At 43.6% G+C, this 16269-nt stretch overlaps 1 protein-coding gene and 1 pseudogene across 9 annotated transcripts in view; one reads left to right on the forward strand and one right to left on the reverse strand.

Annotated features, from left to right (window-relative positions):
* Positions 1-16269, forward strand: part of TBC1D1 (TBC1 domain family member 1) — a 240046-nt gene that overhangs the window by 92102 nt on the left and 131675 nt on the right. The window lies entirely within an intron of this gene.
* Positions 8542-11659, reverse strand: LOC104651304 (proteasome activator complex subunit 2 pseudogene; annotated as a pseudogene).

Below are 16269 nucleotides of genomic sequence, written 5' to 3' on the forward strand. Positions count from 1 at the left end.
CGCAAGGGAAGAGATGATTGTGTTTCTGAGAACTTTCTATGTGCCAGTCATTGCGTTAGGAGTAGTCAAGTCTCACAAGTTATTCAATTCTCAAAATACTTGTGGGAGTAGTGATATTAGTTCCTCCTTCCTTTTTTTTTTCTTTCCAGGAAAGGAATATGAAGAAACTGAAGCTCAGAAAGGCTAGGTACCTTGTCCTAGCTATTAAGATGAAAGCTTGACTTGTTTGCCTCTAGATTAATATATTTTCTGTCGTACCTGCATTATCTCTGTAACAAGGAGATCACAATACATGTTCAGGATGTGAAACAAGGGCAGAAGAGCTTCGAAAAATACCTTGTTCCGCTGAGAAACTGAACTTTTTTCTTCTTTCTTAGGTGAGAGATCTAAAACATTTAACTAATCTGCTTTTAGAAAGGGATATACAATATTGAAACTATACAAGAAGTCTAACACATTTTTTAAATCCCTGAATTTTGTGATGTTCTCCGTTGCGGAGAGAAGGAAACAGGAAATAAGAGAAAAATCACATGGAAGATTGAAGGCGAAGTTTGGGAGGAGGTTAAGACAATGAAGTGATAGAGCGAAAGAGATCGGCTTTGAGTGACCACAAGCTTGAGATTGCATTTTCTCGTCGACTTGAGTTGTGGGTTTTAGAGTGCTTTCACTTATTTTCCGATATTCTTTTCAAAGTACCACAGAACCATGTTTCACAGTTATTCAGCTTCTCTGGAAAGTTTTCTTTAGGAGTCCATTCTGCATAGACTCTCCAGAGAATCATACTGTGGTGGATGTTTTATCAGCCTATGATAGCACACTAGGTGGGCAGTTGCAGGCGTGGCTTGCAGGCCCCAGTGTGCTGGGCGTTTGCTGTTTAGCCTTGGCTAGGTGATGTGGAAAAGATGATCAATGCCAGCTGCCCATTAGGTAGTCTTGTTTGGCATCAGGTGAGCTGATGTAAGTGCGTGTAAACTCTCAAGCACTCTAGGATGAGCTTGTCTGGGAAGAGCAGGGTGTAGCTGTGTTTCCAATACATTTTTTGACCTGGGGCAAGATATGCTTGTCTGGGCCTCAGTCCTTGATCCATAAAATGAGAGCATTGTGTTGAATGATTGCTACAGTTGTATTCAATTCAGAATCGGTGTCTCTGTGACTGCAAGTCAAGCCAGGTATCTTATGTTGTCTACCTCTGATAAGGAGGATAGGATCCCGGGAATCATTGGTCTAGGTCAAATCTTTCCACTGGTTACCAGTGGAGGTATGACCTTAAGTAAGCCATTTTATTTTCTTTTTTCTTTTTATTTTTTTTGACATAGAGTCTTGCTCTGTCACCCAGGCTGGAGTGCAGCGGCAGGATCTTGGCCCACTGCAACCTCTGCCTCTCGGGTTCAAGGAATTCTCCTGCCTCAGCCTCCTGAGTAGCAGGGACTATGGGCACACGCCGCCGTGCCTGGCTAATTTTTGTAATTTTGGTAGAGACAGGGTTTCACTGTGCTGGTCAGGCTGGTCTGGAACTCCTGACCTCAGGTGATCTACCTGCCTCAGCCTCCCCAAGTGCTGGGATTACAGGCATGAGCCACTGTGCCCAGTCAGTTATTTTTTTCCCTAGACGTTAATATGTTCATCCATCAAAGGAGGATAATAAAAAGCTATCCTCCAGGCTGTTGACAATTTATTCATGTGACACACTTAGTGCCTAGATTAAGCACTTAGTACGCGTGAACCATCATCGTCATTGAGTTTAGGGGTGAAGAAGGACTTGAATAGTTGCTTAGCTCTGTTCCCTCTTTTTAAGGATGAAGAAATGCGAAGCCCTGCGTAGGTGAGGTGTCTTTCCCAAAGCCACAGCTGAGATCCAAACAGAGCTCTTTGTATCACCTGGCACTCATTCAAATGGAAACCAAAAATAAAATCTTAACCCCCCAACTGATGGATGGGCCACCCCCTCTTCAGTCAAGGACATTCCAAAGAAACCTGAAAAACGAGTTCAGGTCGTGATGGGAAAGGGTACCTGCTTCATCATACCTTCCTCTCAGGAATTCAGACACAACTGACCAGCGTAAACCATTGAAGCAGAGATCTTAAGACTACCACAAACACATCTCAAATTCCAGCCCCACTCTAGTCTAACATCACATGACAGATGGTAGGCCCTGAAAGAAATGAGGTATTTTACCACAAAATATATTTCTTTGGTATATTTTGAAATGGCCCTGGAAAGCTATCTCTTTCAGGGGAAATCTACATTTTCTTTTCTTTTTCTTTCTTTTCTGTTTTCTTTTCTTCTTTTTTTTTTTTTTTTTTTTTTTGCAGAAAGTGATTTATTTAGGCAGAGAAAGAGGAAAAGGAGAGGGAAAAAGATGAGACAGAGAAAGTTTCCACGAAGATTGTGGAAGGGGACCCAAATATGGAATACCGAAAATCTACATTCTCAAAAGAATCCCCTTCCCCTTACAGATCTTTTCCCTGATTCATGAGAGAATTAACTAAGAGTCCGACACATTTTTTGTTAGGTCTGACAAGAGCTCTGAAGCCTGCTACCTGGAGGTTTCATCTGCATGATAAAAGCCTTGGTCTTTACCCAGGTTATGACCTTAACCTACACACTTATTTCTATTGATTCTAGATCTTTAGATAATAACTCTTTCAGCTAATTGCCATTCAGCAAATCTTTGAATCCACCTGTGACTTGGACCCCCCTCCCCCTTCAAGTTGTCTCACCTTTCCTGACCCAACCAATGTCTTATGTTTCCCTAAAACGTATAAAACCAAGCTAGAGCCCAGCCACCTTGAGCACATGTTCTCAGGACCTCCTGGAGTTGTGTCGTGGGTCGTGGTCCCCACATCTGGCTTAGAATAAATCTCTCTAAATGTTTTACAGAGTTCGATTCTTTTCGCCAACACTAATATTTAGATTCTTTCTGTTGTTCTAGCACATTCTGCTTAAATTAAACATAAATCTTGTTTCCTAGGACAGAACAAGAGCAAACTGCTTTCTTCAGGCCACAGTAACTTAGATCAGTTCAGGAGAAACTGGGGGAGAGAGGAGGACGTTGGCTTCTGCCACGGCAGCCTGGGTGACCTTGCCCAAGGTCACAACTCTGTGCCTTTAGTTCCCCTTCCCTGAAATAGGTGTAGGGAGGGACTCCTTGACAGTGTCTGGTCTTTTTCATCTCTCAAAATGCTGGGAAGAATTTCTTCACGGCTAAGGCTGTTAGACTCTAGAAAATAGTTTGCCAACCAAAGACATAGAGTCTCCAATTTTGGAATACTTGAAAAATAGGAAGGAAGTTTATTTGTTTAGCGGAGTTTATAATTGTAGGACTGCCCAAGGCAGAGAATTAGCCAAATGGTATTTTGCGGAAGTTCTTTTTACAGGGTGGGCACAAAGGAAACCAGTCATTAGGTGGAAATAAACTGTCAGATATTTGAGACTTATTTGCTTGGAGACATTTACACAGGTCTATTGTGACAGTCTCCATTGTGTTCGGCTTTTAAAAGCGATACGTTTCCAAGTTTAAAATATTAGAGGAAGCTTGCCCAATCCACGGCCTGTGGCTGCATGTAGCCCGGGATGGCTTTGAATGTAGCCCAACACAGATTCGTAAACTTTCTTAAAACATTATATGACTTTTGTTTTAAAGCTAATCAGCTGTCATTAGTGTTAGCGTATTTTATGTGTGGGCCAAGACAGTTCTTCCACTGTGGCCCAGGGAAGCCAAAAGATTGGATACCCCTGTATCGAAGCTTGTAAAATTTGACTTCAGAAACAAAAACCAAAAGCCCGCTTATGAGTAAGGAGTTTGTGGCCCCTTGTGTACTGATTATTAACAAATTAATTGTATAATAAGCATGAAATATTGCTAATACATCCAAGGCCAAAATCTTATGGTTCCAGAAAAGGCTGTATTCCTGAATTTCTAGGGGAAGGGAAGAGAAGGGATTCTCCTTCCATTTCCAGAAATAAGTGAATGTAATAAATACATAGGGATTTCCATGACACTAGTGTTTCAGTAAAAGCAGCCCTTCAAGTCTGTGCCATCCGATTTTGGTGTAACTGAAAGAACATCGTGCCAGAGTTTGATTTTTGTCAATTAGCTGAGATTGCAGTCTCTGGATATTTTTCCCCAGGGAAAGAGCTTGATGTAGTAAACCACCAGACCACACAACTCTGTATTTGTTTTACAATAACTACACTGTTTGGGGGAGTACTGTGGTGTTTCCAGACATTCTTGGTCAAGAAATCTGGCTGCTTCAAGCTCAGTTTTGATCACGGTCTATTTCTTGTGCCTTTATTCTGGCAGACACTTGAGACACAACTGCCGGGATGAGGGAGACCCGGCTGCTGACTTCAGAGGGGAAGGCAGGGAAGGCAGTGAAGGCAGCCACATGACCAGCCTACCGGAAAGCCGGTGGGGAACCGTAAACCTTGGTATATAGAGGTAATAATTTCCCAAATGTAGTAAATCCCCCCTTTGCAGTCTCACTGTTAATTTTGATCAGGGATAGTTAGAAATGATTGTACACTGTTAGCTTAGATATTGTCCTTCTCAAAAACATCATTTTATTTTTCTAGGTGCCACAGATTTGGCTTGGGTGTCAGTGTTAAGAAAGATCTGTAGTGTCCTGGTGTACCTCTCCACTGATTTGGGGGCTCTAAGAAATTTCTGTGCTAATCCTGACTGAATAGATGGAAGCGGTAGAGCCCACCTGGCCTGTCACTGTGGGGCAGAGGGTGACTTTACCCCCGCGTGAAGCCTTGCATGAAGACCCCAGGGTGGGCAGCACAGCCCTTGACACTCACCTAGCACATGCTGCTGCACATGAGCGTGCAGATCTGGGAAGGCTTGTGAGTTTCTGAGAATCCCTGTAAGTCCCTAGAAATGTGTGTGCTGGCTGTTTTCTCTCTCTCTCTCTTTCTCTTTTAAATTTGGTGGGCTTAGAGGTTTTAGCCTAATAAGGAAATTTCACACCAGATGATTTTATTCCAATTATAAGCAGATCATAGGGACCTGGTGTGACCTAAAACACCAGTCCTTACTGGGGAGGTCCAGTTCTGTGTAGCCTGGCTCTCTGACCAGATGCCAGCCATTCCAGCCTCGTGTGGCTGCATTTCATGATCCTGAAAGTGAACAGGTTGAGTGAGTGATTCAAAGGTCCCATCCAGGGATTGACAAAGAGTATTGTAGGATATTCCACCTCCGAGCAAGGGCACGGAGTTGGAAACCCAAATGGACAGAGGCTGAGGAGGTGTTCGAAACGTGTTTGGTACAAAGGGAACTCGCAGAGAAGCCAGGTGAAATAAGGCAGGAAGAACTGAGTGAAGCCCCGTTGGTGGAGGACCTGAGGGTTAGTAGGACTGTGTGTGTTCTAGTAGAGATTGCAGAGGTGCTCTAGGCGGTTTGTGAGCAGGAGGCTGACCCCATCAGACCTGTGTTTCCAGAAGATCAGGCTTTGGTGGAGAGTGGGGTGGATGTAGGGAAATGCCAGAGGCAGGGCCCCAGAGGGGAGGTCTTGCTGGGGTCTGGCAGAAGCAAGAGCAGGCCCAGACCAGCGCTTGGGGTTTTGGGCTCATGGTGAGAGAGTATACACCCAGACAGCGGAGGGAAAGAAAGAGCGAGGAGAAAGAAGAGCAGAAGCCACTCAAAACCAGGTTTTGAGCCTGGTTACCTAGAAGGCATTTTGGAAACAAGTAGGAAGAAAGGTCTATTTAAGGAAAAGAGAATGAGCTTGATGTGGGTATTTTAAGGTCAAGGACTTGAAATCTGGTGATTTTTTTTTTTTTTTTCACCGATGAAGTCTGTCACCCAGGCTTGAGTACAGTGACATGATCTCAGCTCACTGCAACCTCTGCCTCCCGGGTCCAAGTAATTCTCCTGGCCTCAGCCTCCCAAGTAGCTGGGATTACATGCGTGCAGCACCATGCACAGCTAGTTTTGTATTTTTAGTAGAGACGGGGTTTCACTATGTTATAGCCAGACCGGTCTTGAACTCCTGACCTCAGGTGATCTGCTCACCTCAGCCTCCCAAAGTGTTGGGATTACAGGTGTGAGCTACCGCTCCGGGCCTGGCGATTCTCTAAATAGGTGATTGTAAATGGGAGCCAAGTTTAGAAAAGAATTCAGTGCTGGAAATGTACAGAAGTAGAGAAAGAATCTTTTTTTAGTTTTTGGAGAGTAGATGCTATCCAGACACACACACACACACACACACACACACACACACACACAGAGAGAGAGAGAGAGAGAGAGAGAGAGAATCAGAACACTATAAAGAATCTTTAAGATGTGTGTGAAACGAAAGATTTTACTAAATACATTCTAAAGGAGAGAATTACATTAGTAAGATTTCATTACCCAGCGTCTCTCCTTAAGGCTGATCTCTATTTTGTTTTTCTCCTCTTGTAACTGTAAATCAAGATGAAGTCTCACTTTTGAAAATGTCATTAGGATTCAGAGACTACAATTCCCACTTGGTAGATGGAGTTTTTGTTTCTGCATTGTGGTAAGTGGATCAAAGTTCAGTTCCAGCGAGTCACTGAAGCCTCCCAGCAAACAGTAGCACTCCCTTCACATGGGACAAAGAAAGCTTTTTTTTAGGAGACAGAGTCTCGCTGTGTTGCCCAGCCCAGGCTGAAGTGCAGTGGCACCATCTTGGCTCACTGCAACCTTCGCCTCCTGGGTTCCAGCAATTCTCGTGCCTCAGCCTCCCAAGTAGCTGGGATTACAGGTGCCTGGCTAATTTTTGTATTTTTAGTAGAGAAGAAGTTAAACCATGTTGGCCAGGCTGGTCTCAAACGCCTGACCTCAAGTGATCCACCCACCTTGGCCTCCCAAAGTGCTGGGATTAAGGGTGTGAGCCACCGTCCAGGCCACAACAAAGCTTTGAGCACATTCCCAGCTGCAGCTCTTGGCTGGGGAAGCCAGTCTTTAACTATGTCAAACTTGACTTTGGTGTTGATTCTGCAGAAATGTCCCTGATTGTAAAATACCTGATCTTGTGAAAATCAAGTCAGCACTCCCCTCTACCCCCAGAAGCTGAGAGGCCTGAAGGGGAAGAAAAAACCGCTTTCAAATCCTGCCTGGAGGGAACCTGCTCTGGAGGCCCTGGAAGGTGGAGGCGGGTTCTCAATGCCTGTCTTTGTTAAATAAAGCCAGAAAGCCCTCGACTGTGGTGCTTGAACCTTTGTAAGGGATGCCTGAATCCTCAAGAAGTCTCTACCATTTGAATGAGCCCTTGTTGAAAGAAAGGTTTTTATAATCGAAGTAGAAATCTTTCTTTCTTTCTTTTTTTTTTTTTTTGAGATGAGGTCTTGCTCTGTCACCTGGATGAAGTGCAGTGGTCCAGTCTCACTGCAGCCTTGAACTCATGGGCTCAAGTGTTTCTCCTGCCTTAGCCTCCTAAGTAGCTGAGACTACAGGTGTGTACCACTGTGTTGCCCAGGCTGGTCTTGGATTCTTGGGTCCAAGCACCTACGCGCCTCAGCCTCCCAAAGTGCTGAGACTACAGATGTGAACCACCACGCCTGGCCTCTTTCCTTCCCATTTATGAGAAGAGTGGAGCTCGCACCTCTTCCCAGCGACAGGTTTGTAAAGGCAGCTGCCCTGCTCCCCTTCCCAAGCCGAAGGCGTTTCGTTCCTTCCCCCAGCCTCTCTTCGTGCATTTTCTCTCCCTTGTTGTTGCTGCTTTTAAAGTGTCCGAAAACCAGAAATGAAACTTTCTGTGTGACCTCATCAGCAAGAAGGAGGGTGAGGCTGTGACCCCTCTCTTAATGTGAGGATGACATTTCTCCTAATGCCCTAGGCTTTTTGTTCCTTTTCATTGTTTTGTTCTCCAGGCCATTCTGCTGGCTTATCCTGGGCTTACTGTCAGTTGCAATCCTTAAATCTTTTTCACATGAACTTTTGGCAAGCTAGGTCTACCCCATGGGTGCTTACCAGCTGAGAGCTTCTTTGTGTGTGTGTGTGTGTGTGTGTGTGTGTGTGTGTGTGTGTTTGCCACTTAACCTGTATCACTATGTTCTTGATGTTGAATTTTTTTTTTTTTACTTTGTTTGTGGGTCTTTTTTTGTTTATATTTTGTGTTTTCAACCTCTTAGCCAATTTAGAATAGTATTTATTTAGAATAGTAGAATTTGGAACTAGAAGTGATTTTAAGAGTACTGCAGTTCATTCCCTTCAGTACTGATACAGCAGCCCTGGGGAAACTGACCTGGAGCGATGGGTGCTAAGAGGAGCTGAGATTTTCTTCCTCATGTGCAAGGAGCCTGGACTGATAAAGGTGTAAAGAGAAATGTCGCAGAGGGCTAGGCACTGGCTACCAATTAAGACTTGGAAACGTCGTAGTCTGTGCAACTTCGTACTGTTTCATTCTTGTCCTGTGTAGTATTTCTTGGATTTCCTTCATCTGTAAAAGCGGGAAGAAAATATTTGCCACTCAGTTTTGCTTTTTAGGTATCAAATGCTAGTATACAACCTGAGGTTTGTTTTTTTTTTTCCCTCCCCCACAAAGTATAGCTCATTTATTTTCCTTCTAGCCGGCTCAGTACACAGATGGTTTCTCTTCACCTGTTGGGTTGTGGTTTTCTCCAGGTTGGTGCTGATGAGATGATAAAGTTCATCATAGAAGGCCTTTAGGTCCAGCACAGCCTTGGCTTCCCAATAGACCATCTTATCTCACTTTTGCACTAATGCCGGGTAACCTATTAAATGGTCCCCTCAGGAGCCTTGGCCTCTGCATCCCCGTGTTCTGAGAAGCATTTGGAAATGGTGTCTGGAAGGCTTCCAGTTTGGTCTTAACTGGATTCACCCTGTCCAGCACCTTCTCCTGGGTTGCTACCCCAAATCATTTCCACCTTCAGTCTTGGGGATCAGATGCTGAATCCACGTGATCACCGGAATGCATTTCTCTTGGAGAATCCAGACTTCTGGCTTAACCAGGGCAAGCAAGCTTTCTCATTCCCAGGGAGGAATCTACACTCAGGGACGACTTCTCTTGCTTCTCTTTTTCCACCTCCTCATCCTTGGGTGGGGATTAGGGGATGGGGATGTCCAGTGGGACCCGGAGGGCAGTCAGGTAGCTACAATAAGGGAATCCTTTTGCAAGGGCTGATGCAGGTATATGATTTTCTGTGGTAAGAACCTGTAGAGGAATTCCTCAGCTTCTTGGGAAGGACCTTGCCTGAAGACGTGTAGCTGGGTGCAGGCCTCCCTGCTCAGGCACCCGCCATAAGGCTTGGCCGTGCAGCTTCAGTTGCTGGATTTCTGGTCTTCTGGCCAGTTGCCCAGGGTTTTAAAATTAACAGCCTGAGTTTTATAAACATATATTGAATTTATCTAACATTTATAACTCCAAGAATGCCAGGGAGCAATGAATAGTGTTGTTATTGTTACATTTGGTATTGTTTGCAGTCTAAAATATAGAAAGTGTAAAATAGATTAGACAGCTTTTAACTAACATCCATTACTTGCAAAAATTCTGATTTGCCTGTTGACCAAAGTTGAAGAAAAGGAATGGTTACTTGGTGAGTCTAGCGTATTTCAAGAACTGAAGAGGTGCGAGAGGGAAACCTGTTTCTACCACTGATCTGGATGAAGTTCTGGGTTGTTGAGCACGTGTGATGATAAGTTTTACTCAAGAATGCACTTAGTGCTGTAAAGCTAGGCTGGCATATTTTAAAATTGTAAATAATTGAAAGTTAGAACACATGTTCAGAGCCCTTTCCTATAATTGAACCTGGCCCTCACGAATCAGTGTAATTTTCTGTTCATTTAGAAATGTGTACATTTCTGTTCATTTGAAATGACCATGGACCTCAGAGATGAAGACAGGGCTGTGGCGGGGCTGCACCGTGTGTTTGTGCAAGTTGTGTGCTGCCCAAAGGCACTCAGCTGGTGGCACAAGCAAGGACTGAGATCCACCCCACACTTGTCTTGTGAAATCTGCCACCCGTGGGTTTTTGTCTGTGAGGGGGGAAAGCAGGAGTTTAGCTTTTAATGATCTGAACAAAGGCACTGTATATTTGAGGCATAGCCTATGCTATAAATTACTTTGTTTTTTAAAAAATTAATTTTGGTGCTGTCCAGGTGATTCCATACTATGTCCACATATGTAACTATTTGAATATTCATCTTACTGCAATTCCTAAGAAGGAGCAAGAGTATTTATCTGGTTAACAGGCTAATGGTTTATCTGAACTCAAGCTTGAACTGTTAGCTTTGAAAAAACAGACCAGTGCTTAGTATTATCACAAATTTAATTTAAGCTATATATTTTCTTCTTAGGTAATTATCTATGCAAAGGCAGGGGCAGACTTTTGAATATTGCTTTTAGACTGCCATCTGAAGTTTTTGGTTTCCTGGGTTTATTCTGAAGTTTGTTTTTATACCGTATTGTGCTTCCTGACTTAAAGGCTTCTGTGTGTTAGATAGTAAAGCGTTTGGGGGCACTTAGAACTGTATGCCATTTCACTTGTACATTAAAAGAGTTTATCCTAAGATGAAGATCTTTTTCTTCTTTCCAAATGATTTTACCCCTAGAAGTTTTTACCTAGTAGCAGTAGATGGTAACTTTGAAAAGACTGAAGTTTAAGAAAAATGTACTTTAAAACATATTAAAATTACCTTTTTATGATTACAAAAATGCAAATATATGAAAAATAACGTACTGTTAAGCCAAAATACATATTCCTACCCAGAGATCGCCACAGGTGACCCCTTCCAGATCTGTTTTATTAATGAGCACTATTTAAAATTCTATCCCTTTTGCTGTAAATAAGTAGAAGAAGTAACAGCTGTTCACATATATTTACTTTGGTTTTTGTTTGTTTGTTTTTTGAGATGGCATTTCCCTCTTGTTGCCCAGTCTGGAGTGCAATGGCGCAATCTCGGCTCAACGCAACCTCTGCCTCCCGGGTTCAAGCGATTCTCCTGTCTCAACCTCCCAAGTAGCTGGGATTACAGGCGTATGCCACCATGCCTGGCTAATTTTGTATTTTTAGTAGAGACAGGGTTTCGCCATGTTAGCCAGACCAGTCTTGAACTCCTGACCTCAGGTGATCCACCTGCCTCGGCCTCCGAAAGTGCTGGGATTATAGGTGTGAGCCACTGCAGCTGGCCGTGCTTTGTTTTTTTAAATGAGAATTTTTTTGCCAGAATGCCAGAGTAGATGGGGGGTGGATGGGTGAGGGGATTATTCTGTGGGCTTCAGCACACTCTGGTTTCACTATCTGCATAGTTTGCACTTTTTGTTCAGGAGTAAGATGTCCTTGAGAAGAGAAAACCCATATGAAGAAATACTGAGTTGTAATTTGTATTCAGATTCCTAGATTTTTTTTTTTTTTTGGTCACAGTGGTTCTGCTGTCTAACCACTGGGCCCTCTCACCTTTCCCCGCCCTCAGCCCTCACCTCTCACATTCAGTCAGTTACCACTTCTTGCCAGCTTTACCTTCTAGATGGTTCTTGACTTCATCCTCTCCCCTCTGTTTGTATTGCCACTACCCTGCGTGAGATCGTGCCTTCTCTCTCCTCAGTTGCCTGTCTGTTCCTTCATCCGCGATATATTCACTCTGGCTGCGAGAGGCAGTGCCAGGCACTGGGTTGCAAGGCTCTTGCCTCCAGCCACTGTCTCCATGGGGACGAAGCTAGGTGAATGAGCCATCGCCACTTCATCCTCTTGCCTGGCATCCTTCCTTTGCTGTTTTGTCCATCAAGCCCATTCTCTCCCCAGCAGCCCTGGCAGTGTGTTAGAAATGCAAACCTAGACAAGTCCTCTTCTCTCAGGCCTCAGCTGTCTGAGTCTCAGCTGTTTGCTGGCAGCTGGGTCGGGCTGCCCTGGGCTGGAGTGCCTCGTCCGCACCTCCCTCTTTGCCTGCCTCCCCTGGCCAGCCAGGCCTCCTCGCCCGTAGGCAGTTTCCCACACTTCCCCTTCTGACCTCCCCTCTGTCCACCTTGTCAGTTTTCTTGCCTGTTGCCTTGTTGTCTAAATCATGTTGCTTGTCTGTCCCCACTGCAGCCCAGTGCCCAGCACAGTTTCTGTCCTGATAGTCTGCATTCTGTAGAATGGGAAGGGAGTATCTGCCTCAGAGTGTTTGTGTGAGGATTAATTGAGATAATAATGAAAGGAAAGCACGGTCTCTGGCACACAGTGGGTGTTGATAAGTGGTATTGATGCCTAAGATACTGTATGAACTTAAACGACTGGGTTCAAGTGAAGGTGTCAGAAATGTAACCTGGGCCAGCAAGACTGGGCCAGCAAGACTCCATCTCAAGAAAGAAAAAAAAAAAATGACGGGTTTTATTTGTTTCTTTCATTTTTAACCAATACCGTTTACCTACAGCACTTTGGGGTATTTTCAAGTAAATATATTTAATTAAAGTGAATTAGTGTTACATTATGCATTTTACACTTCTAGAGAAACAGAAACTACCTCACATATTAAAATGAGTGTGTTAAGCAAATACTCTGATGTAGGCCTGCGGGGTTCACAGAAACAAATCAATCCGTATCCTGCCCCCAGCGTCTGGTGTAGGGAAAGGACTCAGGGCTGTGGCAGGGGTTACAGCAGAAAACCAGGTGCCCTCGGGACTGGGAGAGCAGGCCTGTGTGGGGAGGGAAAGGGGAGAGACATTTGGGCTGGATCTGGAAGAATCTGCACACACTAGAGGAGAGTCAGTGGAAGACATTCCAGAGGAAAGCCTTGCCCACCTGGCTGCAGTGGGTGTTGGATGTGAGCTGCAGTTTCTTGAAATGAGGTCTCAAAGGTATTTGTTGGGTATGCTTATCTTGTTTTCCCATTGGCAGTGATAATATCAAGTTGATGGTTGAAGATGCTTTTCCATCTGTTTCTGTAATGGACTGAGTTGTCATGTTCCGAGGACTAGCTAGGCAGTAAATCACATCAGACTAAAATTGAGTACTTGTAACATTTGAAAAGATTGTAATGTGCTGGTATTGATGAAGAATTTATATTGTGTAGAAATTAATTCCATTCTCACTAGTGGACACTTGAGTTTTGCCCCATTAGAATTTGCTCTCCATGTAGATTTTAATTTCTGTTGGTAGGCTTTGATGGCTATAGCTTCTGCCGAGGCTTTCTCATTTTCAGGTGGATTTCTTTTCACTGGAATGATGGGGCTGGTTTTATTGCGTTATTCATACATGCAGTAGATATGCACCATGGTCTCAAGAGATGACTTGTGGTAGTGGTGATTGTATTTTTGAGATGTAGCTGATGTTTCCTCTTCCCTGGACTTCCTTTAGTTCAAGGGTCCTTAATCTGAGGTCACAGGATGGAAGTTTGGCGGGGGGTGGGGGGGGTGGGGGGGTACATGAACTTGGATGGGGAAAATATTACATCTTTATTTTTACTAATCAGTAACTGAAAATCTAATATTTTCCTTTCGTTAGGAATGTAATCAGCAAACCCAGTAGCATTATAGATGGAGTATTCCTTATCTGAAATGCTTAGTGTTGTAGATTTTGGACTTTGGAATATTTGCATTGTACTTTCCAATTGAGCATCCCAAATCTGAAAATCCAAAATGCCCCAATGAGCATTTCCTTTGAGTGTCATGTCGGTGCTGAAAATGTTTCAAATTTTGGAGCATTTCGATTTTGGATTTTTGGACTAGGGATACTCAGCCTGTAGCACTTCCTGTGACTATAACATCAATAAAATCAAAGCACTATGATCTGTTTCTACTCTAAACACTCCTGACATCAAATGTGTCAGAGTTTTCCCCACACCAACAACCAGTTCTCCCATTCTCTGGTCACCAGCTGGGTCTCCAGTGATTAAGTTAAATTCTTCCACTGACTATCTGGAGTTAGCAGAGACCCCACAATTAAGGGCTCAGTCTCACAAGACTGCCCAGGACACCCACTGACCTGTTATAAATCGGGTTCCACAGGACTTCGAACACTCTTTACTTACATTTACTGGTTTATTATAAAGAAGGTATGGGAGGGGTCTTGGGGGGGTGTGTGGAGCTTCTGTGCCCTCTTTGGGGCTGCCACGCTGCAACACCTCGATGTGTTTGTCAACCCAGGAGCTCTCTGAATCCCACCATTTAAGGGTTTTTAGGGAGGTTCCAATATGTGGTCATAATGGATTAAATCATGGGCCATTGGTGACTAATTCACTTTTCTCCCCTCCCAGAACATAGGGGTTGGGAGTAGGGTGAAAATCCCAACCCTCTAATCACAAAGTTGATTCCTCTGGCAACCAGTGCCAATCCTAGAGCTATCTAGGGCCCAACCAGAGTCACCTCATTAGCATAAACTCAGGGACAGTTGAGAGGGGCTTATTATGAGTAACAAAAGGCATTCCTAATATTACACGCTTCTCTCAGGAAATTCCAATGGTTTTAGATGCTCTTGTGTGAAGGCCAAATATTTCTATCACTGTATCACATCGGTTATTTCCATATGCATTACAGTTTTATACATGTCTCAAATACTGTATGTGCTCATCATTACTTTGAGTTACGATAAGTTATTGACTTGCCACTTGATCTTGTTAAATGTGGCAATAAACACTTAGTACTATAACGTAATTATTTGGATAATTCCCTTTCAGCATAATTGAGTCCTTTTGCCATCCCTTGTGTGGGTTTTTTTTTTTTTTTTTTTTTTTTTGAGATGGAGTCGCTCTGTTGCCCAGGATGGAGTGCAGTGGTATGATCTTGGCCCACTTCAACCTCTGCCTCCTGGGTTCAAGCGATTCTCCTGCCTCAGCCTCCCAAGTAGCTGGGACTACAGGCGTGCGCCACCACACCAAGCTAATTTTTGTATTTTTAGCAGAGACGGGCTTTCACCATGTTGGCCAGGATGGTCTCAATCTCTTGACCTTGTGATCTGCCCACCTCGGTCTCCCAAAGTACTGGGATTAAAGGGGTGAGCCACCGTGTGCAGCCCATCCCTTGAGTTCTAATTTGTGCATTTGAGAATTTTATTCTGAAGGGTCCATAGGCTTCACCAGGCTGTGAGAGGAGTCTGTGGCACAAAAAGTTGAAGAATCTCTGCTGCAGCCCCTGGCGTGTGTTAGAGAGAAAGCAAGCCTGCATTCATTCAGGATTATGGGATATGTAATTGAGATGCTGTTTCTCACTAAAGACTGATCCCATATAGTCAGCAGCACACAATTTAACAAAATCTCAGTTGCTCCTGTGGGCATTGTAATATATACTTACCATAGAAAAGAAAGGGTTAAACTAGATTCTCTGCAGCCTTTGAAAAAGTATACTAAACAGTTTCCATCCAAAAATATTTAAAATAAAAATAGCTAGACACAAAGTCTTCAGCTGTCTAGAATAATCTTATAATACAAAAAGACTTACTCCCTGTGTTTCTGGTTTACTGTTGTTATAGCATCTGTTTCTTCTGCCAATATTTGTTGCATGCCCACAATGCCCAGGCATTGTGTTGGAGATTTACAAATTTATGGCGGTTTTCTCTTCCAAGACCTATTTGAAATATGGGTCTTTCTCATTACTTAAAAACTGTAAAGTCATTAAATTATTTTGCATTGCAATCATTTATACACTGAGCAGACTTATTGAATACTTGCAGTATGTCAGACAGTGTACTAGGCACTTTGTCCTACGTAAGTAGCAAGATAGACAGTAATCCTACTCTCTTGGAGCTGACCTTGGAGTATTTAGGTGTTTTGTGCTCTGAGGCTTAGGGGGCTGCCCTGATGTGCCATAAAAACTGCTTGACACTGTTAAAAATTACGGGAGGCCATTGTTTTAGGCTGAACTCCTGTACTGAGCCCCATCCAAAATGGAGTCACTCATGCTAAAGGTGATGTAAGAAAGCAGATGGATCCCAGAACAGACCAGTTTTTCCTGAAAACAGAAGATTCCAGTCTATCTGAGTCAGTGTAGCAAGGAAGTCCCTTCTGTTTTATTTAGCCCTTACAGAAAAGTAGCCTGAAGTAACCCGATGTTAACCAGCTTTTTCTATTCTGTTTCTTTGTTTTCATCTTATAGTACCTACTGTTTTGCCATTGCTGGTGGGAACATTCATTCAATTTTATAGAGGGGAGTCTGCCCTGATTTATGAATCGTGAACAAAATGCAATTAGATCTATTACCAAATTGGTTGTAATTGTGTCTTTTGATAGCACTCACAGACCGTGTGTGTTTTGTAAGGTAGTGGTTTTCACACTCTGTTCCTGTGGGTGTTTATGATGTCCAGGGCTGGCAAAAGGAAGGAGGAGGGCATGTTCTGCTTCCTCAACCCCATTTTCATCAGAACGTTCATAC

The sequence above is a fragment of the Saimiri boliviensis genome, chromosome 3 (genome assembly GCF_048565385.1).
Source record: "Saimiri boliviensis isolate mSaiBol1 chromosome 3, mSaiBol1.pri, whole genome shotgun sequence".
Lineage (NCBI taxonomy): Eukaryota > Metazoa > Chordata > Mammalia > Primates > Cebidae > Saimiri > Saimiri boliviensis.